General features: G+C 44.4%; 1 protein-coding gene across 1 annotated transcript in view; it reads left to right on the top strand.

Annotated features, from left to right (window-relative positions):
- The window catches only part of SLC6A20 (solute carrier family 6 member 20), a 531,874-nt gene that overhangs the window by 288,999 nt on the left and 215,214 nt on the right, over positions 1-27,661 (top strand). The window lies entirely within an intron of this gene.

Below are 27,661 nucleotides of genomic sequence, written 5' to 3'. Positions count from 1 at the left end.
TGCAAGATGATGGAACAACCTTATGCGCCTTCAGTGTGGTGGGCTGTGGCCCGGTTCACTGTCCAATTATGCTTGAATAATAAAGAGCTACCCCCATTTTAAGGTCAGCAACCAATATTCCACTTGGCAATTTGTCTGCCAACTGCCTCAAATTCACACACATGGCCCAACGTAAAGTAAGGGAGGCATACAAAAGTGGCACCGAACAGAATAATAGTGTGATAGTTAAGAGTTGGTTGGCAAACACAGAGGGAGATTAAAAGAGAGGAGAGACTGACGAGGTACAGATAGAGAGAGGAGAGGTGCTAGATGAAAGGGAGGAGGAGTGGGAACTTCAAGATCCAGAGAGAGGAGAGGATGAGGTGAAACATTAGGGGGTGGAGCATATGGTCAGGTCAAAGGACGTTGAGGGACAATCACAGGAGAGAAGGGAACACACCAGAAGAGGTCACAAGGGTCGAGAGGACAAAAGAGGATTCCATGAAGGAAGGATAGAATTGTGGTGGACGAATTGGGCTAAAAGGGTACTCTGGAGATGGAGACGGGGTTACCCCAGAATAGAGAAACGTAGCCTCATAAAGATAGCACAGACAACCTTTAAAGGGTATTGAGAGAAAAGGGGCACTTAGGATTTTGTATAAGTCGAGGAACAAGAAAGAGACCTGTGTACAACTTTTCCTGGGGAGTCTGACGTATGAATCCATCTACGACCTAAGCATGCTGGGATGGTGGCACCTGGTAGCAGAGTCTGGGAGGACCAACGCAGCATCCCGGATGCTCATTTGCTAGCCAAGAAAGACCCAAAGTCAAGAAAGAAGTGCTCAGGGGAACCGACAAAAACAGAAATTATGAATGATTGTTTGATCTATGCAGGATGAACCTCTGCTTCAAAAGGACAAATCCAGGAGATTTTGAGTGATTGTTTGATCTATGCATTGTGATTACCTGCTCCAGAAGGACAAACCCAGGACTATGGTCCTTGAGCAGGTAAAGAACCAAATAGTATCCAAGCTAGTTGTTTTGATCCCAACTCAACCACTCTTTTCTTTAGTCAATCCGTTACTGAACACTAGAATAAAAGAAACTAGAAAACCCTATTAAATATCAAACTGTCTGTTGATCCCCCCATTGTTAAATATGCTGTCAGAGTGGGATCAATGGGTCTGGACTGAAGCATCCCAACTTTCCTCCACATAAGGTGGCTAGGATATCCAACCAGACTAAACTACCCTCGAACCATCTTGAGGACGGCTAGATTTGGTATAGATATTGCCATAAACATGGTGATACTGGCTGAACTTAGATCCTAGTATCCACTGACTTAAACCTTGAGCATTCTGGAGGAAATCTGCAGGGGAGTGGCACACATGTCCAGCCTGCCAGCTAACCATTGCATTGATGTTGTATCCGGGGTGCCATGAAAATACTAAAATGGGGTAATAAGGGAACTCAACTGTTCAAGGCAATCTTTTCTTGTTCTGCTACTGCAACAGATAGCCAACTTATTTGTGAAGTAATCTTCATCCCTGAGATAGGGGAGGTAAAGGAACCAAATCATACCCAGAGGAAAAGGGGTTGTGTCGACCCATACAGTAAGGCTCACACGCCAGACCACACGCCAGACACAGATTGTCCCATCTCCCCAGTTTGCTACTGCTCAATGCAACAACGCCTCATTAAACAATGCAAGAAGTAGGGGAAACAAGCATGGATTACTTATCAAAAAGAGAACAATGTCAAGGGACACAGGACTAACATTTAATTCCCACCCAATTTCACCAAACTTCACTAGAGCTGGCTCATTCTCACTAGCCGGAGGGATTCATGGGATAGCTAAGATCCGGGACCATATCATCATTTCAATTCATTTGCCTGGGTTTCTTCCATCTGAAAAGATATTTTGAGATATGTCAAAAATATCTGAAGATCGGGGGCGCTGTTGTGCGGCACGCAAGATGGCCACGGGCTGAGAGAGCTCTGCCGGAGGCTACCAGATAAGGACGAAATTGGTCATCGGACCGTCCCGCCTGACCGTGTTTCTGAGGTCTAAACGTTGCGAGGGGCGCCTGGTTCCCCGGGAGTGGCTGCGGCAACGGGGCTACCGCACTTCTTGAAGATCTGGTCCCGGTGGTTGCCCGCGTGCCCATTGTGTGGACGGCATCGGCAGCCTGGGGCTCGGGGCGGACGGACTCGCTGCCTGGAGGCTCTCTTTGGCGGATGGCCAGGGGGGCTGGTAGAGTTCCCGAGAGCGAGTGCAGTACTGGAGCTCCTGCATCATAAAAGGTTCTGGCGTGACCTGGCCCGCTTAGGAGCTGTGGACCCATCGGAGATCCTGTCATGGTTGCATTGGCGGGCGCGGGCTCCGCCAGGATGGAAGTTTCGTTCGGCTTTTGGAAGTGCCTCCCCTCTGCCCCCTCTTTTTGGCCTCCTCACGGGACCCGCATCGGCTTCGGGGATCCGCCTGGAGACATGCATAGGCGGGTGCCCCGGAGGGCTGAGTGGGAGCGTTGCCTTGTCCCCGCTGGGTTCGCCTGCCGGTGGCTTCTTCTGTTGTTGGGGACGTGCCGCAGCGGGCCGGCTCCCCTCGCTGTCCTGTGGGGCCGGGGGTCTGGATCGCAGAGCCTAGGGTCCCAGCCCTTTTGCCCGTGGTCGGGCCCTGCGCGGAGCCGGGTCCTTGCCTTCAGCTGCATCACAAGGGAGGCGCCCGGCAGGGTCACATCTCAAGCCCATATTGAAGAACACTACGTTACCTGCATTCCAGGCGGGAGGATCCCTGCTGCAGAGTTCTGTGGTCCCTCCGCCGGGAGCGTTTTTTGAACCCAGCATCATTGGCATTGGTGGTGAGTCAGAGGAGGAGTCATATATGGATCACAGTAGCTGTTTTGCTCACTGTGGATCGTAGACTGCTCTGCGGTGCCTGCTTGGAGGTCTCAGGGGTGGCGAATGCCCAGAGTGGTGGGGGTTCCTAGCACCTGCCTGGCTCCCCTTGGTAGCTTGTTGTTGCCCTGCCGGGTTACCGGTCCTTACAGGCGGGACGTAAGCTGGGTGCAGTCTGGTCTGGAGTGAGTTGGGATCCTTTCGAAGTGGCAACATTAGTTCACTCCACCATTCCCTAACATAAACCTGGAACTTTTTATGCTAGAAGACGTTACTTGGGGCTTCCCTGGCATGGGTAACCAGAAAAAGCAATCTAAAATGGAGCAATTTGCCAGGCAGGACTGTGACCCCTCATGGCAGGATCCAGGCTCTAGTACCTCTCAAATTGACATCGGGGTCCTTAATCAAACACTGTTGGCTCTGAAGGAGAGTACGATACTTTGAGTGCTAAAATAGATGCCTTATCCTGCAAGGTGGACATTTCTGCGGTCCAAATCGACAAACTGTGTGGTAGAATGTCTGAAGCAGAACAGAGGATCGGGGATGGCGAGGATAAGATTCTCTTGCTCCAGCGGGAGGTTGCTTCCCTTCAACAAACAGTGCGGAAAATCATGGCTAAGAACGAGGATCTTGAAGGGAGATCCCGGCAGAATAATATAAGGATTACGGGAGTGGCGGAATCCACTCAGATAGACAATATGGAGCAGTTTGTGGAACGCCTTCTGTTGGAAGTCCTCGATAACCCGCCCGTCACAGCCCACTTCATGGTGGAGCGAGTGCATCGTTCTCTGGCGAATCGGCCTCCACCGGGCACTCCTGAGACGATTATTCCCGGACTTCAGTCAACAAGTATAGGACCAAAGGAAACCGTTTCAATCTGCCAAGAACATTCTCAGAAAAAAGGCAGTGCGTTATGCAATGTTGTACCCTGCGAAGCTCAGGGTGGTGCACGAGGGCAAGACTTTGTTCTTCACTTCACCTGATGCAGCAGAGATTCGCAGCTGAGGTCTCGGGCCCGGAGGAATCCCAGCGGGGTTCCCCCTGACTTGTTTGTTGGGTGTTCTGTTTCCGGGTCTGGGACCCATAAAGGGTAGTTTTCTTTTTTTCTTTGTATCTTCATCTTCAACTTATCATGCAAGAGATGTAGGTGTAATATGGCTGTGATATCTAATTTTAGGAATTTGGCTTAGCCTCAGGTCAGATGGAGCTGCAGCGGCGGCCAGCACCCCCCATGCCCAGTGGCACTGCTTGCTTGTTTGGTGTGTTTTGTAGTGGGATTTCGGGAGTGGGGTGGGGTTTCTCAGCCGGTAGATTGGGGTTTCTGGCGTGGGTGAAGGGGGGGGGGGGGGCTGGGTGTTCTTGTTCTGAGGGGTTTAGTTGTTGTTCGAGGTGTTCTATTGTTGGTTCTTCTGGGGAGTGTGGGGGTACTCTCTACCATGTTTTTGAAATTGTCAGCACCTTGGAGCTTCTATGTGTGTTCACAACGCCTAGTGTATACTCTTATCATCAAAATAGCTGCCCATAGTTACAGTTTTAGTTCCCTATTGACGTAACCCAGGTCCATGGGGCTGCAGCTATCACCAACACGACTCTTACAGTGGTTACATGGAATATTCAGGGGTTCACAAAAGGAAATAAGACCCGCCTCCTTGTGAATTATGTGAGGAGTCATCGAGCCAATGTGTTATGTGTCCAGGAAACTCATTTGGGTCCAGAGCAGAAATGACCAGCTTTGACAGGCTGGGGAATACATAGATACGCTTCGTCCTACTCTACTCATGCTAGGGGTGTGGCGATCTATATCCACAGTTCTTTAAACTTTAAATTGCATAAAACGCTTATGGACACTGACGGGCGTTTTATTCTGGTGGCTGGGGAGATTGTGGGGTGGTCGGTGCTAATTGTTAACATATATGGTCCCAACTATGATTGTCCGGAATTCTTCCAGAATTGTGCTATGCACTTACGTACGTTTCCAGGGTATGAGGGGATCTGGGCGGGTGATTTTAATGTGGCTTTATCTCTAACGCTAGACAGGTCCTCTTCTACGCAAATGTCTCTCCCTCATGCGGCTACCAAATGGTCGTCCATACTTTCGGATTACTCCCTGGTCGATATTTGGCACCTCCATCATTCAAACGGCCGGGAATTTACCTTCTATTTGAGTGTGCATAGAAGCGCCTCCAGAATAGATTATATTTTTGCGTCCCCTGAGTTGTCCCGGGGTTCTTCTAAAGCTTTGATTCTACCTCGCACTCTGTCCGATCACTCCCGGGTTCTGGCTCAATTCGATGCCCCCTCGGTTCCTTTTAGACAGCATCGGTGGAGATTTAGGGCTCGTGCCCTGGAGGACCTGGCATTTCACAAGGATATCCGACAGGCCATCTCCGACTTCTTTTTATTAAACGCAGGATCTGTATCGAACCCTAGAGTGGTCTGGGAAACGTTTAAAGTGTTCATACGTGGGTGGTGTATTTCCCAGGAGGGAGGAGTCCTCCGGTCTATTCGTAGGGCCATTGCATCGAAGGAAAAGGAATTGAGTGAACTCGAGCTGTCTTCGGTTAAGAACAACTCTCTTGAGCCCCAGGACAGCACTGAGGTCAAGTGACGGGAACTGCGTCTTTTATTGTCTGATGAGGACAGGTTCTTGGGAGACCCGGTCATAGCTGCTAGGTTTTAGGAGGGGGACCGTCCAGGTAGTGCGCTTGCATGGGCTATTCGGCAGGAACGTCACCTAAAACCTATAGTTGAAATCGAGGCAGTGTGGGGTGAGTCCATTAGGGATAGTGTTGGGATCAATGAAACTTTTAGGCATTACTATGATGCGTTGTAAACTTCTAAATCTTCGGCGTCCCACAAAGACATTACTCGGTACCTGGACAGGATAGCCCTGGGTTGGTTGGACCCTGAAGTGGGAGCAATGCTGAATGCCCCTCCCTCGGAGGATGAGTTGCTTAAGGTCATTCAATCTCTCCCTAGTGGGAAAGCCCCGGGCATTGATGGCATCACTGCCAAGTTGTATAAGGCCTTTTAGTCTCTAATAATACCTCACTTGCGTAACATGTTTGAGGCCGCCGCCTCGTCCGGGGTTCTCCCTGAGACCACCAGGACCTCCTTGGTGACTGTCCTCCTTAAGCCGGGCAAGGACTCTAGGCACTGTGCATCGTATAGGCCACTGTCGTTGGTGAATACCGATAAAAGATTATTGCCAAACTGTTAGCGGCTAGGCTTCTTCCTCTTATGCCAGCCCTGGTTCTTCCAGACCAGGCTGGTTTCATTCCGGGCCACTCCACACAGAAAAACCACGCAGACTGTTCACTTTGATGCATAATGTGAACCCTGAGGTTCCTATAGCAGTGGCAGCACTCAATGCGGAAAAGGCATTTGATTCGATCGAATGGCCCTTTCTGTTTGAGGTCCTTCGGCTGGCGGGGATGGGCACCACGTTTTTACAGTGGATCCGCCTTTTGTACACTGCTCTGAGGGCATTGGTGTATACTAATGGCATCCAATCCCACCCCATTTTTCCAACACGAGGAACCAGGCAGGGGTGTCCCCTGTCCCCTCTCCTATTTGCTCTGGCCATAGAGCCAGTCGCCTGTGCTCTTAGGGAATATCACGCCCACAGGGGGGTCACTCTCCGCTCTCATACATCCATTGTATCTTTATATGTGGACGATTTGTTAATTTATATTAAAAATCCGCAAACCAACCTGAACACAGTGGTAGAGGAAGTCACGAACTTCGAGGCCTTGTCTGGCCTTTGTATCAATTGGGCAAAATCTGAGGTGCTACCTCTCACCCCTGGAGTTGCTCCTGTAGATTTTGGGGACTCCTTTGCATGGTGCCCGCTATGTATCCGTTGTCTGGGAATTAACGTGTCCACTTCCCCTGTTAGGCTTTATGAGGAGAATTACCTCTCCACCTTAAAGCTCTTGGAGCCTAGAGTGGACCCTTAGACCCGCCTTCCTCTTTCTCAGGCTGCTCGCATCTCGCTGTCTAAAATGGTGGTCCTGCCTAAGTTGTTATATGTGTTTAACAACGTCCCGGTTTGGCCTCTGGCTTCTTTTTGGCAACGTGTTAAGAGTATGATGACTACATTAATATGGCCGGGGAAATACCCCTGTGTTTCATTGGAAATGTTATGTCGACCCTACTCCCAGGGGGGTATGGATGTCCCGGATCTCTATTTATATTTTTTGATAGCGCATGCGCAGTACGCCGGGTGGGGGTGGTTCCCTTCGGTTGATCATCCGCATTCCCACTTGGAGAGGGCCATTATGTTTCCGGATGATCCTAGGGGGCTTTTGTGGGCCCCACGGGAGAAATGCCCTAGAAACGAAATCCAACCCGTTGACATCTCCATCAGAGCATGGAACCGGCTAGCGGAGTGGGCTGGTCTGTCCCAATGGTATTCCCCTGAGATGGCAATATTCCGTGTACAGGGTATACCGCTCACTCATGAGGGGGCTTTCATACAACACTTCTCTAACCTCCGAATTCACACACTAGGTGATGTCGCTCCAGAGGATACATTTATGTCGTGGGACGCCGTCATGGAGAGGGGCCCCTGGAATCCAGTAACACAGCTTTTATAGTATCGACTAAGGGCACTGTTGAAATCTAGGTGGAGTGACTTCCCGAGTGCCCCGTCACCTTCCCCCCTTATATTATATATCACCGCTCCGCCCTCCACTAAGAAGCTAGTCTCGTCTTTGTATGGTTTAGCGCGGGTGATCAAGACCTCTCCTCACTCTGGGTATAGGGATAGGTGGGAGGACACCCTAGGAAGAGAGTTGCCTGAAGAGCAGTGGAACCAGTCTGCGCCCAGACCAGGGCCATCTCGGCCAATAGTAGATTTCATTTGATTAACTTTACATTTTTACATCAAACATATCTCTCCCCCCTTAAATTACACAGGATATATCCACTTCAGTCCCCAGAGTGTAAGAGGGGATGCCAGACTTTGGCTGACTTCCTCCATGTCACTTGGTTGTGCCCTTGGGTCTGTTCGCTATAGTCGGACATAGCGGAGGATGTGTCAAGTATGATTGACATCTTCCCGAATGCTGGCTTCTGGCCATGATGGACTTTGGTTCCGTTTGCCAGAAACGCCTCATAGGCATGGCTTCGGTGGTTGCTCTATTGACGTGTAAGTGGGGGGCCCCTGATCCACCCTTGTTCCATCACTGGCTCAACCTCATGGCCTGCTGTGAAAGAAGAGAGACTCTGTACAATTTGACGCTTCCCTCCAACAGCAAACCTAAGGACTACTGGGACCCTCTCAGGAGATATATGGCCCGTAGGGAGAATTCGGAAGAGAGCCCCGACGAGTAGTCTATGTGGGTTTTATCCTGGAGCGTGCTCCTGTCTACTGGGACAGCTGTCCGGTATGGGTAGGAGACAATAAGGTATTGCTCAGACTTCACGGAAAGTAGAGCTGCAACAGCGTCTAATTTCACTTTAATTTCACCTGTATATCTTATTGTTTGGTCTGCATTCAAGTTCATGGTGCTTAAGTATACTGTTAATGCTATGTTCGGGGAGAGAGTCGGGGGGTGGGATGGGCCTCTGACGGGTGTTGGGGGTCTGGTTGGGGGGTTGCTTCATTTACTGTTGGTGCAATGTATTGTGGGGTTTTTTTGTGGAAAATGCCAATAAAGACAGTTTAAAAAATATATATATCTGAAGATCTCCGAGGTTGTTGTGAGTCAAGCTCCTTTCTACCCCTCCATATTATTGAAGTCTCATTTTCCAGAATTGGCATGGATATTATGTGACTGGTAGCACACTCCCAGGCAGCAAACTGATACAGCCTAGTTTTGGTTGATTATGACACACAGTATCTGGATGTTTTTCCCCTGAAGAAAAAAACAAATCCACAAATTCTAAGAAATTGTATACTATGCTTTGCTAGGGTTGGCTTCCAAAAGGAGAGCCTAACGAATCAAGGTCCACCTTTATGTCACGACTTATGGGTAAAGTGAAGCACTGTTTCATATGCAGACCTTCTGAGCCTCTGTCCATCATCCTGAATTGGAAGCTTTAATCAAACCTTAAGGAACCTTCTGAAGAAGCTGGTGGGGCAAATTAGGATTATCTGAATATGTGGCCTTTGTTCACCTTGCGGAAGACTGCACAAGCCTGCACCGGATTCTCACCCTTCGAGGTCGTATGTGAGAAAGTACCTTACAATGTCCTTAACATGCTAAACAAAAGTTGGGGAATTGAGTTTTGAATTCAGCCCAATTCATGCAACAGACTCTAGGGAGGTTGGCTGATCCGGGCATTGGTGAACCAAGACATGCAACAGGCTCAAGATGAAGCAGCTGTATGAGCACCAGGACCAGCTATGCAAAAAACAGGGGACAAGGTCCTTGGCCTACTCCCAAAGACGTCTTTATGGGAGGGTAAACGATGTGCATGCCTTGGGCCCCCACTTCACGCGGGGCCCTACAAAAGGGAGTGACCATTTTTTACAAAAAATGTATAACACATTTGATGATAGTGTATAGCCCACTGCTGAGGTTCTGGGCCCTCAGGCTATTGTCTGGCTATTGCTAGCATGTACATTCCATTCTGATCTATGAATGATGTAACATGTTCTTTAATCATTATGGCAAAAGTCATGTCATATTTTTAACTTTCTGGCAGGAGTATATTGTGCATGTGCATTTGCATTAAGCAAAGTTGAAACGCATATTGATCAATTTGATTGGCATCATGATTCAAAAGATAGCGTTCTGTGTTAAGCACTAGTTGCAGAGATTATGAGTCAGCATTTTAATTGTAGCTCATTGGTCGACATAAACATGAACAAATTCATAAAATAAGTTCAAGTACAATACAAATTGCTTGTGTGAAGTAAGTATAGATATAAAGCAAAAGAGGGTGATGGTATTTAAAAACAAAATGTTTAAAATAGTAAAAGAGACCCAGTGATGGTAGTGTCCGAAAGCATAGCTGAAAAATGAAGGTTGCGGGAAAGTAGAAGGGATAGAGAGAAATATATACAAAACAGTGAGTTGATTGGAAAATAATCACAGAGTTCCTGACATTTCGGGAGACGTGGTTTAAATTTACACAAGGAAACTGACAGTAATGGTTGACTAAGTAGTTCAGTCTAGTAGTACTGCATATTCAGACCAGGAAACAGGAAATTAAACAACAATGCTGAGTCACTTAAATTACAGTATCATTTCGACTGTTGGAAGCTCAGTTGCTTCTGTTTTCTTTATGTTCCATTTTGAGCACATTCTAGTTGTTTGTATGATTGTTTATGGATACAATTATTATTACATTGAACTATACATTGTTTTTTATGCTGATACGACAAGTTTCTAAATTAATAACCATATTAGTATCAACACTGACAGCAGTATCTGTTTCTGTGTTTCTTAATTTTACATGAGCCCATTCTGCTGGCTGTCCAGTAGGGCTCCCAAATATCTTTTTGTCTAACACTATCAGATGTAACCATGGCTTGAAAGCAGCTCACTCTGCTCGAATCTTTGGCCATGACCAAAATATAGTCGATCGTAGAAGTGCCATTGGCACTAACATAAGTCGCACTGGCTGGCTGATCCTTTGGGAAAAGGCCATTACAGGCCCTGCATTCCAGGCCATACAGAATACGGGCTGTGTCAACCGTGTGGCAGTGTACCTACCTCTGCTTAGTAGCCACCACGGATGGGATATCCCACGCAATGTCTTAGTCCTCCCACAGCCCGTCCAATTCACTGATGGGCCCAAGCTGTAAATTGAAATCTCCCCCCAGAAATATATGGATGTGCTGTTGGTCAGACATCCCTCCAGAACTAAACAAATCCTGTATTGGTTCTACTTTAACAAGCCCTTGAGGCAACATAGGCCTATTATTCACATTAAAGAAGATTATATGTTCTCCCCCAGAAGTGTGCATGACCAAATGTTGCAGGTTGCCAGACCAGTGGGTCTTATAGCTACTTCCCAGTTTAAAATCGATTCCACACAAATTAGTAAGCCACCACTGAGTCCCCCTGTGGGCCCTTTCCTGGCTGGGATCTGAAAAGATTGATACCCTTGCAGGTCAACTGACTTGATGGCCCATGTTTCCTGGGATAGTGTTAGTTGGAAACTCTTACAAAATCTATCCAACCGGGTGCAGCAAGATGCCTTACAATCTCCACAATATTCCACGAAAGTATTTTGCAAGGAAGTTCTTTTACAGGTCTAGTAATTCTCTGCCTCAGTCCATCTACTTCATCTAAATCCCCCTCCTGTTCAGGTTATATCTCTGTTACTTTCCCAGAATCCATTTGAGCACTGGCAAAGGGAAAGAAACCCTGTATTCTAGGAGGGGTCTCCAGAACTTTGCCTTGGTCTGGTGGTACCCCCTGAAACAAGTCCCACTGGGTGCATACGATCTAATCTTTAAGGGGAAAGAAACCCTGTATTCTAGGAGGGGTCTCCAGAACTTTGCCTTGGTCTGGTGGTACCCCCTGAAACAAGTCCCACTGGGTGCATACGATCTAATCTTTATAGACAAGCCTCCTGGTGGATATGTCTGGAGGTCAATGGCCAAAAGTCCATCCACCAAATCCCAAGTCTGGAAAGAAATTTGAATACAATCATACGAGCCATTGTTCATTTGTACCCGGTTAGAATTCACAATGTGTGCTCGGATAATGGACAGGTAACCTTTGACATATCTGATCCAATGGATATATTTGTTCTTTAAAGATTCTTGGTCTTCAAAGGTGCCCTGGGCCGATCTCAGAACATTAAACATTGTAACAAAGGGGGCTTTACCATTACCATCTGAGTGCCATCTGTCTGCTTTTTGCCTTCAAGAAGAAGGGTACTGTTGACCTCGAACTGATTGACAGTTGCTATTATTGGTTTAGTCCAGAGGGGCAATACCTGGCCTCTTATGGGTAGGGTTGGCACTGAATTACTATTGAGACCGGCTGCAGGCATGGTAAATTTGCTCAACCATTTGGCGTGCCCCTCGCTGGAATAACTAGGGAACTAATACTTGTATGTATTTTCCTTCTTCAGTAAGGCATTTCCAATTGCTACAGGCTGATCAGAGTTTGGGGGCCTAGAGTTACCGAGATACTCAACTGTGGGTTACGGCACATTACTGCTGTCTTTCAATGACCTCATTTTATTAACCAGTTCCTGCAAGCAATTGGCAATTTTATTTGTAATCACATTTTTTATTTCATCAAATAATATTTTGGCATTAAGTCCCATTTGTTGAGGATGGCCTGATGGTGGAATATCTGGCTCAACCAAATTATTTGGTTCTACGGTATCATTTGTTCTTCTGTTAACATTATGAGATGTATAGGTATGCTGATTTCTAGTAGGTTTAGCGCCACGCCCTTACTCCTAAGAGCAGTCTTTCATTTAGTAGGCTTTTACAGGCCCTTTTTTGGGCAGTTAAAAACAAAACTCAGATTATCAAGGGGGGTATACCTATTAGACAGTGGTATAAAAGGATCGATCATAACCAACTCTTTCAAGGACATCTCCTGCTCCCTTCCCCATCTCCCACCTCATGAGTGCTTTCAGTTGATTGTGCTGAGTGTGCAGGGGCTTGTGCTACTAATGGAGGTCCGCAGACCCATTACACAGATAAACCTCTACGATGTCAAGCGCCGTGCAATCCATCCTCCCACCCTTGTTAATGGGTAAAACATAACTTTTCCCTCCCTCCAGTCCCAGCCTTTTTCCTACTTCAAATGGAAGAAAGGGGTCCTTCGGGGGTCCTTAAAATATTGCCAGACTTACTTTTATGGCAGTAGGCACTGGGCGGTCAGAAAAGGCTGTTATTGACTCAAAATCTGCATCCTCAATAACACAATTGGGGCCAACACCCTTAACTGGCAAACTTAGGTTTGCCGCTGAGCTTTTTTTAACTTCTGGACAGTCTATGTCATATAATAATCCCTTTACTTCCGAGATAAGACTATTAAATTCCTTCATCGGTTGGAACATTCTGTGTAGTTTCTTTTGTCTGTCTTTAGGGGACACAAAAAACACAGCTTTCATTTTGGACATGATTCAATGATAGCAGCTAATAATATCGGTACAATATAACAAAATTAAAACAGAATCAAACTGCTGACAATTTGGCACTACCACAAAATTAGACTGAAATAATTTGTTATTACATTCAGGCAACCTGCACCAACTCTTAATATCTAAAAATTAGATATGGCCACAATCAGCGAACAATCGGGTCAGGTGAGGCATCCTCGACTGCTCAGAGAGCTGCCAGAGTCTGACTCCATCCCTCAAGCCTGACCACCACCGATGTTCCAAGAGCTAAACCAACTGAGCTCACTTTCCCCACTTAGTGTAGGATCCTCAGTCCTCCAAGGTACATTCTCTGCAGCAAGTAACCATGTAAAGGTCCACACAAACACAGTTGAAAAGTCTAGTAGCTCTTACTTCCAGGGACATCACTTTACCAAAATGCCAGGGGTAGCGGAAGTGACATCACATGACCCTTGACCTCTGATGACATCATAGGAAGTGATGACATTTAACCCCGTCCTCAAGCAACATCACAGGAAGTGATGGCACACAGTCTATCACCGATTGACAAAACAGGAAGTAGCATCACGTAGCATTCTTCCTCAGTACACTAAGAAAAGTATGGCTGCGATATCATTGTAATATGATATACATTTCATACAAGAATGGATCACTATATGTAGAGGTACTATCAGTATGTATAAGCCATATTGCCAAATTACTGTGAAAGCAAGGAGAGGTCCAACACAACAACCTGGAATATTGTACATCACTCAGGCTAAACTGTGAACAGAAAGAGCATATCAAAGAGGCCTAAACACCAAAGCGCAGACATCCAGTGCCTGCCAAGTCTCTGAACACAGACTGGAAACAACAACTGACCAACACAATTCCAACCAGAAAAAACAATGGTCGGGAGGGTGGCATAGAGCTCTGCCAGTGGTTATGAATGATATGAAACCTTCCAGCCATCACCTTTCTGGGTTGCTTATTTGGTAAGCAACCCACTTTTTTTTTTGTTGGATGGGAGATAGCGGGGAAAGATGTGCTACAGGTCACAGTAATTGCATGTTCTTTTTTATTTTCAAATGTAAACAGCAACAGCTCCATGGCATCAACCCTAGAAAGGGACAATTTTATTATTTTCTTTGGTCCTTAATATCTTGCTTAATGCCAGCCTCCTCCAGCTTCTAAACACTGGAACAGGAACTGAATCCATGTTGCACTGCATCCTCTTGTTCCCAAAGCAAGAGTGTTGCCCTTGGGCTATCCTTCCAAATATATATTTTTCTTTTGCTTGAGGAAGCAACAGATGGTTTACTTCAAAGGTGGAGGACAACTTCATGTGCATTAATTATCTCACCATGCATCTATCTACAGTGTGCCTGTGATGCAGGTAAGGCAGATCTAGGTCAGGACGCACTGTGCCCAGCAGGATTGGTGGCAGAAGCCACTGGGGCACACCCCAGGCCCAGTGGCTCGCTGGATGTGCACAAGCAACGAGAAACACTGAGATTTGCATTCATGCTGTGCTGTCACAGAGTACTTCAGGCTGCTCTTACCCATTCCCAGCTAGCTAGACCTATCCCCCATAATCTTCCTGTTGCTACAGTACTGCATATGAGCTGCACAGACAGCCCCACCACTGAAGCCAACCATTCAGGCATTCTTCACTAATTGATTGCCAACCTGGTTTTTCCTGCATCCCTGTTATTTCTCCATCTAACGAGATCTAGATTCCAGGCGAAAAAAGCTGTGGCACATTTAGCTGCATTTACAACTGCCTTTTTCAGGTCCAACACAGATATCTGCTATTGGCACTGCCTCTTTTTCTAGTGGCCCAGGGGTAGCAAGGACAGGTCTAGGGGTAGCAGAGGGGGAATCAGGGGTAGCAGCTGCTACCCCGGGCTACCACCAAATTATGTCCCTGCCTACTTCCTGTTAACACAAGGACTAGCCAAAATCACAGATGGTTGATGAAAGGTGGCTCCTTGCTCCTCAATCCTTCCTCCAAGGCCAAACACCCTCATGTCACACTACGCAGCGTGCAATTGTCCAAAGAGGGCCTTACTCACTGATCCGCTATTTGCTTTTCAAACGCTGATGGTCTTCCTATGAGCAAAGAAACAACCAGGTTGTCCTTGCACCACTCCGCACCCAACAGCACCAAACTGCAGGCTTTGCTTTCGGGATCATGAATGGCAATGCAGTATCAGTAATCTGTGTCATTTTCAAGTTAACCACCTGCCAGAATTGCACAATCATAGGACAGAGCCACAGCATGTGAATAAAAATGGCATTCTCCTTATTTTTTTTTTTTATTTAAGTGTATATGGTTTATTTCAAACCTTTCACATCAGTAGAACATTATATTTCATTAAGAGATCTGTCATAATGCAATCACATTGAATTTTACGAAAAAACGATTTACAGAGTAAGTGCTAATAAATGATAACAAAATGTTAGCTACAAATTAACACAACAATAGCTAAAAATCAAAAAATTAAATTAGTCTAAAACCTCCTTTTATAATCAAATGGAGTACTTAAAGTAAATTTCTATTGCTAACAGTATTGAATAAGATAAAATTGTTAGATCAATAGTTTTAAATGACGAGTAAATATCTAACATTGGCTCAGCACAACCTTTCATTCACTCGAGTTCATTGTTTATGATGTATTTTCCTCATCAATGTGATCAAGTCTTTTTAGGGTGTTTTCAAAGAATTTGACTGTTGCGAAGTTTATTTTTGGGGATTGGCAGGTATATATTAAACTCCACCATTTCTCAGCATCTAGATCGCATAAGTCAGTGATATTACTTGCTAGAAAAAGAGTTCGCAAGTCTCCTAATTCTGGACAGAATAGCACTAGATGAATTAGAGATTCTTCGCCTCTTTTGCACAGTCTACATTTTGTACATATTTTCTCTTTTGTGTATCTTGCTTTTGTCATTTTGTTTCGTAAGATGTTTAGTCTGAAACGTAATAACAGATCTCTTTGTTTTGAACTAGGAAATGTTTTCAGATAATCTGGTATAATAGACATCACACCGCAATTGGATTTCAAAAGTGTGTGTGTTTTCGCCGAAGCTCGTTTCGTTTCAGTGTTCGACCAATCCTCCGCCCACAGCGTTCTTTTTACAGCTATTGGTTTCTCCGTTAGGGTTTCGATTTTGATGCCAAATTCTGTCAGGGTTTGTTTATTTCCATTTTTCCAATCTTCTATTACTTTTTCATCATAGTTATTGGAATTACCCAGTATTTCAAATTGGGGAGGTGTCAGGTTGGTCATTGTTTTTCTGTACAACATCAATTGGTTGTAACGTATATGTATATATATTGATGTTAGGGCTAGTTCATGGCGGATTACCGAGATTGGAATCGCTTTTGGTATTCAAAGGACGGTTTTCCAAAAAAGACCTTCTAGAGTGGACCAGAATTTCGCTGGGATATTTGTGCCAGTTTCTGCTCCGTATATAAGTGTGGGAATTACTTTTAGCTTGTAGAATGTAATCACTGGGCATAGAGAGAATTTTCCATATCTTTTATTGATGATGATTGCTTGGGCTGTTAGCTGTTTAGTTTTTGTCTTTAACATCTTTTTCCAGGGTTCTTCATTCTTTATCTCACTTATTTGTAGCCCTAAGTATCTCATTTCTTCACAAGGTTTTATCCAAGTTTCATTCACTTTCCATTCTTCATTTTTGGTCTTTTTCCATCTTTTGTCACTGATTATTAATATCTCGGTTTTATCTTCATTTATTTCTAGGTCATTGTTTTCTATGTATTTTTCAACCTGATTTAATGCACGTTGTAGACCAATTTGTGTATGATCTAAGATTATCAGGTCGTCTGCATATAGCAGATGATTAACTGATTTGCAGTTTAATCTTGGTGGAAAAGACCTGATATTTCCAAAGCATTGTTGCAAGTCTTCAATATAGAAACAGAATAGGGTGGCTGCTAACGGGCATCCTTGTTTAAGGCCTTTTGCTGTTTTTATGGCCTCCGATAGATTTCCGCCTTGGTCCAATTTAATTCTTATTGAAGTTTCAGCATACAGTTCTTTTATTGCATTTAGGAGATCAGGAGGGCACCCTTTAGAAGCCATTTTTTCCCAGAGTCGGCTTCTGTTCACACTGTCGAATGCTTGTCTAAGATCTATACTGGCTATGTACAGTTTTTGTTTATTTGTGAAGGCTCTTCTTTTCATCAGGCCTAAGATCAGAAGATTTAAATTGCACCCCACATTTTCGACAAAGCCTGATTGTCTTTTGTCGTAGGTATTCGAGTCCTTTATCCAGGTCTTTAATTGTTTAAGCAGAATTGTGGCAAACATTTTCCCGACACAATCTAATAAAGCGATTGGGCGGTAATTTTTGGGATCCATTCTATTGCCTTTTTTGAATATAGGGACGATGATGGCCAGTTTCCAAGATCTTGGTATTTGTCCTTGCTTCACAATTCTCTTAAAGAGTCTTTCGCAGAAAGTTGCCCATTTTTCTGGATCTTCTTTTAGTACTGCATTTGACAAGCCGTCTGGGCCTGGGGCTCTTGACGAGCTTGCTCTCTTAATTAAGGATTTTATCTCTTCCTTATCAAATTTAATTTCCCATGGGCATGATATTTCTTCTTTAGTATTATTCTTCTCCATAGTTTGTGTCTCGTTGAATAATTTTGTAAAGTGTTCTGCCCAAACATTTTCTGGTATTGGATTCATAAGGGCTGCCATTGATTGTTTCTCATTTAACAGGTCCCATAGAGATCTGCTATTTGTCCTTGATATTGCTCTTTGCATGACTTCAGCATCTTGTTGAAGGAGTTGTAATTTATGGGCTTTTAGCCAGTTTTTGTATTTTTGTTTCCTTCTTTGGATAAATTCTTTCAGGTTTTTGCTCTTTTCGTTTTTTAAAGTACATATATCTTTCCTTAGAAGTTTCTTTTGTAACGCTACTTCTGGATCATATATATGTAACTTTCTGGTTCTTGGTCTTATGTTTTTTTCATTGCTTTGTTTGAAAATCTGTAGTGATGTTTCGTATTCTACGGACAATTGTTCTTTAGATTGCCACTTTTCTAAGTTTTTTAGTACAACATCGAAGTCTCTTTTTTTCAGCCTTAGTCGATTTAGGCCATATTCTAGCTCTATTTTTGTGTCCCACATTCGATTTATTCGAGTCTTCGAGTGTAAGAATTCAGCAATGATTGGATCGTGGTCACTATGGTTTGACGGTGATATCCTGAAGCTTTGTGCCTTTGCTAGTAATCGTTCGCACACAAACATGTAGTCAAGTATGTTACTCACGTTACCATTTGACCAAGTGTTTGCAGGGGGAATATCGCCCTTCATATTGCCATTAAGTCTGTGTAGTCTTCTTATTTCCATTTCTTCATTCCAGATTTTGCCACGTTTACGTTTGTAGTCGTTTTTGCATATGGATGTTTGAGTAACTTTATTTTCTTCGAAGCAGTTCGCATTCAGGTCGCCACAGATGATGATGTTTAGCTCTTCGTATGCTTCTATTTTTTCATCTATACATTCCATTACTTGGTCTATGAAGCATTCGTCTTCATTTTTTTTAGGATTCCAGTAGACATTTAATATTAGCATTTTTTGGTTGGCTTTTGAGGTGTCTAGTTGGAATTCTATGGTTATTGCTTGAATGTATGAGTTGACATTTTTTGATTCAATCACCTGTATTCCTGATCCATTTTTAATTAGGGTTAGGAGACCTGCAGATGGTCTTCCAATCAAGCTTCCTTTAGCAGGATTGCATAACACAATATAGCCTTCTTTGAATGGAGCTGTTTTTAGCCAAGATTCCTGTATGCATATAATGTCTAGCTCATTTAGAAAAGGATTGAAATCATTGAAAAGATGTCGGAAGCCTCTAGTGTTCCAGCTTCCTAATCTCCATCGGTCGGTGTGAGTTTGTTTGAATGGCTCCAGTTCTGTTCTGGTGGCGAGAGAGCCTGCTAACCAATTCCAATATTTCGGGTCTTCTTTTGTCATTTGTTGTGAATTTATTAGGCCACTTGTATTTCCATTTCTTCTTATTGTTATTTTTATTTTGTTTAAATGCTCTTTTTCTCGCACTTGTATTTGTTCTTTATTTCCGTTTTCCATCTTTGTACTGTGTGGAGAATCTGTGTTTGATCTTAATTTATTTTTGTTTTCACTCATATTGTTCTGATCGTGTTGATAATTCTCTCTTTGATTTGTCTTTTTGTTTTCAGTTCTTGAGTTGATGAAGTGTGGACTTTCATCTCCTGAAAATGATCTCTCAAAATGTACAATTTTCTTTTTTTTTTTGCTCATTCTGGGCTCTTCGTGTGTATTTTGGGTGTCAGCTAGTTCGGAGATCGTAAATCCTAGTGCTCTGAAATTCTCATGGGCCTCCAACATAATTGAGGCAAGTATTGCTGAGTTCGTCACGATTTCCACCAAATCGACACGCGCTTCGTCCGGAAAGCTTACTGACAGTAGTTCTTCCGATTTTATTATTTTTAATTGAGGAATGTATTGGAGAAGTCTCATAATTGCTGATCGATTTAAAATCAGGCCATCGGCATTTTTTCCTGTTTTTTCTATTGTTACAACCGTATTTCTCGGTGGTTTTGGTTTTTCCTTATTCCATTTGGTGTTCGCGCCGGTGTTCTTAAAGTTTCCATGTTTTCCATTTTGGGGCCAAGGCTCCCTTTTTGTAACATTTTGGTAGTCATTTTTTGAGACGGTGAATTGCAGTTCTTTTTGGGGACAATGGCCCTTCAGTTCTTTTGATTCTGAGTATTTGGCCGTGCATTTTTTTAGTTTATCACTTAGTGTTAGAAAATCTTCATCGGCAGTCTTGGAATCAAAACATACTTCTTTGGCTTCATATATATTAAAGTCCATGATCGTTCGTTCCTGTATTTGGTCTGTTTGGACAATATCGTCGTCGTATATCGAACAGTCTAAAAGTTCTTGTATGCTTTCGTCTTGTAAGCAGTCTTCTTCTGATGACACGGAGACTGTTGTGGTCTTTTCAGGAATTGACTGGATTGGTGACTCTATGAGTTTGCTACATGAAGCAATACAAGGCGGCTCTTTTTCTTCTGTGTCTTTTACATTTCTTAAAAAGCTCCTAGATCCGCAGTGCTTCTTCTTTTCTTTACTGGTCACGTTTTTTGTTTTACTTAGACTTTTTTGGTTATTCTTTTGTGTGTTGTTTGTATTTACTGCATCTAACTTTTTGTTTACATTTTGGTCAAAAATTGGAAAGGCGCTTGATTTTGTTTTCTCCTCATTTTCAATCGGTTTATCAGCAATCTCAGGTGTAGGTTTTTGACTAATTTCATTTTCCGTTTGTATTGAAATAGGGGTTGTTCTTGTGTTTGGAGACACAGTGATTGAGGCTCCTGGGTTTGATGATTCGAGTCCCGTCACATGATAAGGACTTTGGGTCTCTCTCTGTTCCTCTCGTGTGTGAGACCGCATGGGACTCTGTCTTGATTCAGTCTTTTTTGATCCAGAGGATAAAGTTGTGACAATTTCTCGAATTCCTTCTAGAAACTGATGTTTATCAGTTTTAGCTTCTTTTAATAAATCAATCAAGGTTTTTAGGACCACTCCGTCCATTTCTTTCTCTCTGCTTCGCTTTTCTTTAATTTGCTCCATGACTGATTCCACGTAGATCATTTTGCTGTTCATTAGGGCAATTATTGTTGACTGATCTCGATGGTTTTCATTTAGGGCTTCGTAGAGTTTTAAGAAGGGGGCCAATGTTATTGATACAGATGCTATGATTGCTTCTTGTGTCTCTTTTAGCCACCTCACTTCATTTGCAGATCCATGTGTGATACTGTTTGAGTGTCTTTGTAAATTTGTTCTTTTCTTCCTGTTGCTTTCATTTGGACTGGACTCTGAAGAGGATGAGGAAGTATCCTCTGATGTCATAGTTTCAATTTGGCCTGTTTTTGTGTGTGGTAGAAAGTTTTTAATTTTGTCTTGTAGTGTTTTTATTTCCAAATCGCAATTTTTATTTAATTCTCTCTCTCTGGAAGGCCTTAGTTTGTGATTTTTTAGTTCATACATTGTTTTAGTGGTAGTATCACTAGTCAATGCTTCCTTATTAACTGGATAAGTAGGGGCCTCCGGTGTATTTGGCAGAGAGATTTTTTCTGGTGAATGGATTCGGGGGCGCTTTGGAGACCAGGAATCAGTTACCTCATTCTCTTTGCTTTGGTTTGCAGTAGATTTTTTCTGGTTTTCCATATCCTTCAGCATTTCTGTGGTTGGATTTGTCATCTGTGTGTCTGTGATCTCTACTATGTTATTTAGTAGGTCGTCATCTGTTATTTCAGTAATCACATTTTCTTTGAGTGATGTGTTGTTTTCTTTCTGCACAGGTCTTGCACTGGAAGTTACGATTTCATCACAATTTATAGCTTTGCTTTTTTCTGAAGGTGCAATTTTTCCATTAAAGTGCCATCTAAGAGTGCCGATTTCTGATGTAGAGTAGCACCTTTTTTTTGTCTGCTTCTTTAGGGTTTGTATGCCATGAGCTTCTGATCTTTTGTCTTGGTCGCCTTCTGCATAAGTGACCGTCTTTTTTATGTTAATACTTTTTTTTACAACTTTGGGATATGTATTTTCATAAGAAAATTTTGGCACCTTGTTTTCATTTGGGATATTTAATGATGGGTCTGGGGACATTTGCGAGGTTGAGTTGTGTATTTTAGTTGGTCCAGGTTGCCCATGCTTCTCTGTAAGCAGAAGCCTTTCATTTAGGCTTTTTTTTTTCCCCGGACGTGAGAGAGTTAATTTCTCTCTCTACGTCCACAATGCTCGAGGCCGGTTCAGGCTTTCGAGCAACTCCGCCCCCGCACGGCATCAAGCCGCGCGTCTCCTTGCAGCCGCGGGGTTCAGCTGCCACCTCTCTCGCGCCGTCCGCGTTCGCTGTAAGCGATACCGCTGCGGAGCACTGGGGATCGGTGTTAGGGCCAAAGCCCACTTCTCCTCTCCCGCAGGGCGCTGGCCAGGCCGCGCCCATGTCCGCATCCATCTCCGCCAGCCGCAATGCCGCTGCGGGGCACTGGGGATCGGTGCAAGGGCCGTAGCCCGCCTCTCCTCCCCTGCAGGGCGACGGTGGGTCCGCGCCCATATCAGCCTCCGTCCCCGCCAGCCGCGACACCACTGCGTGGCATGGGGGCCTGGAGGGCGGATCGCAACACACCTCCTCTCCCCTACGGGGAGTCAGGAGGGCTGCGCCCATATCAGCGCTCGCCTCCGAGACGTGTACTGCAGACGGCACTCTCGTACTCCCGATCATAATCTCCTCAGCCTGCCCCACCCATTGGCCACACCTCACACCGGCCGAGGGCTCATCGGACACACCCCGCCGCTAATGGCGCTGGAGCCGCGATGACAATCACATGCCGCGACGCAGCATGCCGGCGACCCCCTAGGGGCCACACAGGTGTCCGGAGGAGGTAAGGACCAGTTGTTTGGCGGGATAGGCAGAATTAGGGGGGTACTTTCATTTGTAGTTGTATTGTGTACTTTAATGAGGCTTAGGTTTGGTGTCAAATTTTTGCATTGTTTTCCAAAGCCTTTTGTACTAGTCTTTAGGTTTGATGGAGCGTAAGGGGAGGTTAAGGGTGCATTATTAGACTGATTTTCATCCAGTGCACGTACCTTACTCCGTGTTCTTGAGTGCATGTCTCCTGATGTCTCACGGTCCATTTGCTCCCACATCGGCGAACACTCGGCAAACACTCCGCTACGCTCCGCGTCTGTGGGTGGTTCTTAAGGGTTCCAAAAGTGTAGAAACAGTGAACAGACTTTAGCAGAGCTTCTCCTTTCTCCTTTGCTGCCAAACACTCGGCAGACACTCCGCTACGCTCCGCGTCTGTGGGTGGTTCTTAAGGGTTCCAAAAGTGTAGAAACAGAGAACAGACTTTAGCAGAGCTTCTCCTTTCTCCTTTGCTGCCAAACACTCGGCAAACACTCCGCTACGCTCCGCGTCTGTGGGTGGTTCTTAAGGGTTCCAAAAGTGTAGAAACAGAGAACAGACTTTAGCAGAGCTTCTCCTTTCTCCTTTGCTGCCAAACACTCGGCAAACACTCCGCTACGCTCCGCGTCTGTGGGTGGTTCTTAAGGGTTCCAAAAGTGTAGAAACAGAGAACAGACTTTAGCAGAGCTTCTCCTTTCTCCTTTGCTGCCAAACACTCGGCAAACACTCCGCTACGCTCCGCGTCTGTGGGTGGTTCTTAAGGGTTCCAAAAGTGTAGAAACAGAGAACAGACTTTAGCAGAGCTTCTCCTTTCTCCTTTGCTGCCAAACACTCGGCAAACACTCCACCTTATCACGCCTTATCACTCCTCGGACATAAGGAGTCCCATGCCCATTGCAGTACTTGATGGGTGATATATTCTTGGTGTAACTCATTGAATTGTACAAGCTTGTAATGGACACACATCGGATATGTTCACATATTTTGCACCATTACTTGTCAGTAAAAGCAGAGTCAGGGTCTACCTCCCGATACGCATGTAACCTGGTGTCTGGAACATTGTCCAGCAAGTGTATTTGATGACAGAAGGAGGAAACCACCCTCTTGCAACCAGTTGCCAGTATTATGCAACGTAACATAAGAGCCAACTGTGGTCCCACACAGTGATTGTTATCCAGCTTGCGTCCTATAATATTGCATACATTTGATTCAGCTTGAACCCATGATGTCCTGGCAGATGGTCAATGATACAAGAGCTCCCTCTGGGTATAGATCCCCGAGATAATTAATGCCAGCCGTCCCCCATGTACTCTTGAGGTCAGCATCACATGTAGGCAAACAGCGATCCCTTGCTTCCCTCACTGTGTACTGCCCCCTTTTGATTTGGAAAACGCCCTGTTGCACCTCGAAGCTAGGTCTGCACTCAATCAGTCCTCTAATAATAATAATGATAATAGGTGCAATAGTTTGATATACCAGAGAGGAATCCCCGAGCATAAGGAAACCTGTGGCAGCACGAGAATATAGCTTAGCCCAGGCTAAAAGTGCACACTTGCCTGGGCCACTCCTACATGTTTCTTCAATTGGTCAGGAAAGCAGCAATAAGGTTAGTGACTGTGGTTAAACTGAGGCCTGCTCCATCTCAACATGTGGGAGCACTGCAGAAAAGGAGACCCAGCAGCCATAGAAGTGAGCGTATGTGGACCGGGAGATACCGCTCCATATCTGGCGAGGCGAGGCCTCCTAGGTCATATGTGCATGGCAGGGGATCCCGCCGTACTGTACAATCTTTATTGCCCCATGAACATTCAATTAAACGTGAACAGGAGGATAGCTCAGAGGCAACGTCCTCGCCTTGGAAGCAAGATGACACGGAGCAACACAGGTTCGAACCCGGGTCTGCAAATAACCAATCATATCATAGCATAACGCACTCAATTGAAGAGCTGTCTTTGTGACAAGACTGGGATGTTAAGAAAATGATAGAGTAGCTTAGGAGCTACAGGCATCTTCATGAGAGAGGTCCTAGCAGAGCGAGATGGGAGGTTTCCTGCAGTGTCTGATTTTAATTATGAGATCTCTAAAATATGTCTCATGATTGCATTCTGTTAAGTCATGCACTATATATTAAATCTCATCTTGTGCCCATCTATAACCCATGATGTCAGCTGGACAGGTGTTGTAACATTAAGTGGTGTCATGTGTTGGCACACATTCTGCCTCCTTTGGGGTAGAAAAGCTGCATACAACGATACCACGACATGGTCCCTTCATATATATAACCTAGCTTAGGTCAGACCAGACAAGCCTGCTAGTGAAATGCTGTGCGTTTGGTCAGCAGTGTTACAAATGATATTAAGAATGGCCAGTGTAGTGCTCGAAGCATTCAAAGCGCTTTAGCGGCTTAAAGTCCTAGTACAACTGCGTCTTAGTGAGTCTGTATTTTAAGTTACTTTTCATTTATGAATATGTGTAATCATTTGAAATCTTGATGGCTTATCCACACATAGGCAAGCATAGCTATTTGGTGCTGCATAGAATCCTATCGCTTGAGGTTTTGAAGCAGCAAAAAATGCAAGCAAATTCAATTGTATTCTTTGCATAAATAAAAGCTAAGAAACGGCTGAAAAAGCCATGGCAATGAAGAGGCCTTCATATTTCACCCAGCACAGCTCGCTATAGTCCTTACTCAGCAATGGCTTGATGACATGAACAAACTAGACGCATAGACTTCAGAGCACCAAGCTACAGTTTTCAGATGTCATGTTGAGCATCTTGTCCTTGGTGCATCGTACAATGTGACCAAACTAATTGGGCACTTTGCATGTGTACAATCCATATAACTCTAGACTCTGAAGCATTGTTATGAAAACGTTGTGCTGAGGAGGAACTAATTGAAAGATATTGACCTACATCATAGAAAATGAGGCAAGGTTTAATGCCAGGTTCTATAGGTTGGGCATAGACTGACACAAGGCACATCAAGTGGCATCTAAGTTAATTATTGGGAAATTACCATCTGGGCCCTATATAAACCCTGTGACTTGTTAGGGACTTGTTTCCTTCCCATTAGGGTCAGCCTTTTTAATCTAGCCGGGTGATTCTTAAGATTCTGCGATAGTGGGAAGAGATTAGACTTTGACAGGTGATACATAACCCTGAGTATTCCCCAAACCTCATCTCCTCCCAAAAAGAAGCACATTGTCTGCATATAGCAATACTATTGCCCTGTCTCCCCCCCAGTGCTGAGCCTCGATGAATGTGCCACGCCCTGATCATCTAAGCCAGCAAATTTTCTTGTCATAGCAAAGAGAAGGTGTGCCAGTGGCACTTGTAGAGGGGCAGATGTATACGTTAATAGACCCCACCACCTCACCTCCGTCATATTGGAAAAGCAACAAGAAGACACTGTGCTAGACATCAGGTATCATCTCAATACCACACAGAAGATATGAGAGGCATTATGCACTCAGACAACCGCATCAAATGTACCCTCAAACGGATGCGTTACAAGGAAGTCTGCAGGCACCACTGCACATAGACGAACCATAAGTAATGTCTGACAGGTGTGAAGTAACGTCATGAAGAGAAGACACAAGGGCACACTGAAACAATATATGAATACTTAAAGATTGAAGATGTGACTGAAGTAACAGAGTGAACATACATGCAAATACGAAAAAATCATATACACTGAGAAGATAAGTAACAAGAAATGCCGTAGATGTATATAGGCAGAAACGCAAGGTAGATAAGACATATAGAAGCTTGCTAATATAGGAAATATAACGCGAGTGAAACAGCCAAGTTGAGAAAATGGACGTCGGCTTCGTATAATAGTACGTGAGAAGCCTCAAGGAGAAAAACCAAGTCTGCAGAGCTTACAAACACTGGAAATACAAATTCAAGGATGCTGCAGCAATAGGTACCCCCGAGGATTAAAAGGTGTCGAAGAGGATAAGCCATATACACAGGACATATTTCTCTTAGATGAAGTAAAGGAGTAAACATTTGCGAGTGCCAAGTATTGTACAATCGAAGATGCAGAAAGTATATGCAAGACTGAGCAACCAAATCTCTGGAGGACGAAAACAGTATTAGCACCTAATATAAATGAATCAAATAGCACTAATCAAGAGGACAGAATGGGCAAAATCATGTTCCCCTCACACGTGGTGTAGGACCAGGAAACAAAGCCTATTAATAAAGCTCCAGATGAAGACAACAATGTATCTACACTCCCTTTAAAGTTCTGAGGAAGAGAACAGTCAGCAAGGTCAACTACAACAAAGAAGCCTTGACTTAGGGCCTAACTGATGAGAGGTGGCAGGCTAATTAGTCAAGTGGGCAGTTGTCTGACGTTGTTCCCCGCACCTGGGTTTCAATTTGCTTACATGCTGCTAACAAGCTGAATGTCCAATGTTGGAGGAAAGTGCAAACCAATCATGAGGACCTATGTAATGATGGCCTATACATTGGTGCAGAAGCCTATCCGCTGCTGTTATTCTGCTATAATCTGTATTATACCTAGTTAGAGGTAGTTCAAGGCATGCCTACTTGATAAGGGGCAGCCAATGATGTTACTTACACCAAAATAAACTATAGGTATATATGTTCCCTTAACCTATCCCTCCACCTGATGGGTTTTTACTGTTTGACACGTAGGGTGACATCATAGCTGACATACATCGAAGTATAAAGCCTTTTGCGTAATTGAGATGCGATGAGAGTGTGTGAGCTGCGATATGTTATGCTCGCTAGGTTTCTCTACTTTATTTTGAACTGATAATAAAGTAGTATTTTGCCATATTCTTTGAGTATGTCTGGTTATTTGGGCCATAGATTTGTTATTGTGGTAATCCCATCCAGCACGTTGAACGCTGCAGGTGCTACAGCACGCACTCGTGCCACGTTCCACTGAAAAGAAAGAGTAGAGGATGCTGTTAGTAGGTCCACTAGCAGAAAGATCAGCATGCAGTATTCTGATGCTGCATATCATATATATATATATATATATATATATATATATATATATATATATATATATATATATTCCAAAACCTGCTATTTACATGACAAGGCAGAGAAACCTCCACAAGACAGAGTCGAATGCCTTTCGTGCATCCAACATCTCTGCTACCGCTTGAATCTCAGGTATGATCTGATCAAATGCCTTGTTGACCTGCCAGGTATGAACCACAGCTGATCTGAGCGTATAAGGAAAGTCATGTGTGGCATAAGACAATTTGTCAGGGCTTTAGCT

This window comes from Ambystoma mexicanum, chromosome 5p, assembly GCF_040938575.1.
Source record: "Ambystoma mexicanum isolate Mex_15411 chromosome 5p, UKY_AmexF1_1, whole genome shotgun sequence".
Lineage (NCBI taxonomy): Eukaryota > Metazoa > Chordata > Amphibia > Caudata > Ambystomatidae > Ambystoma > Ambystoma mexicanum.
Note: the sequence above shows the minus strand (reverse complement) of the source record. Positions and strands in the feature narration are given on the sequence as shown.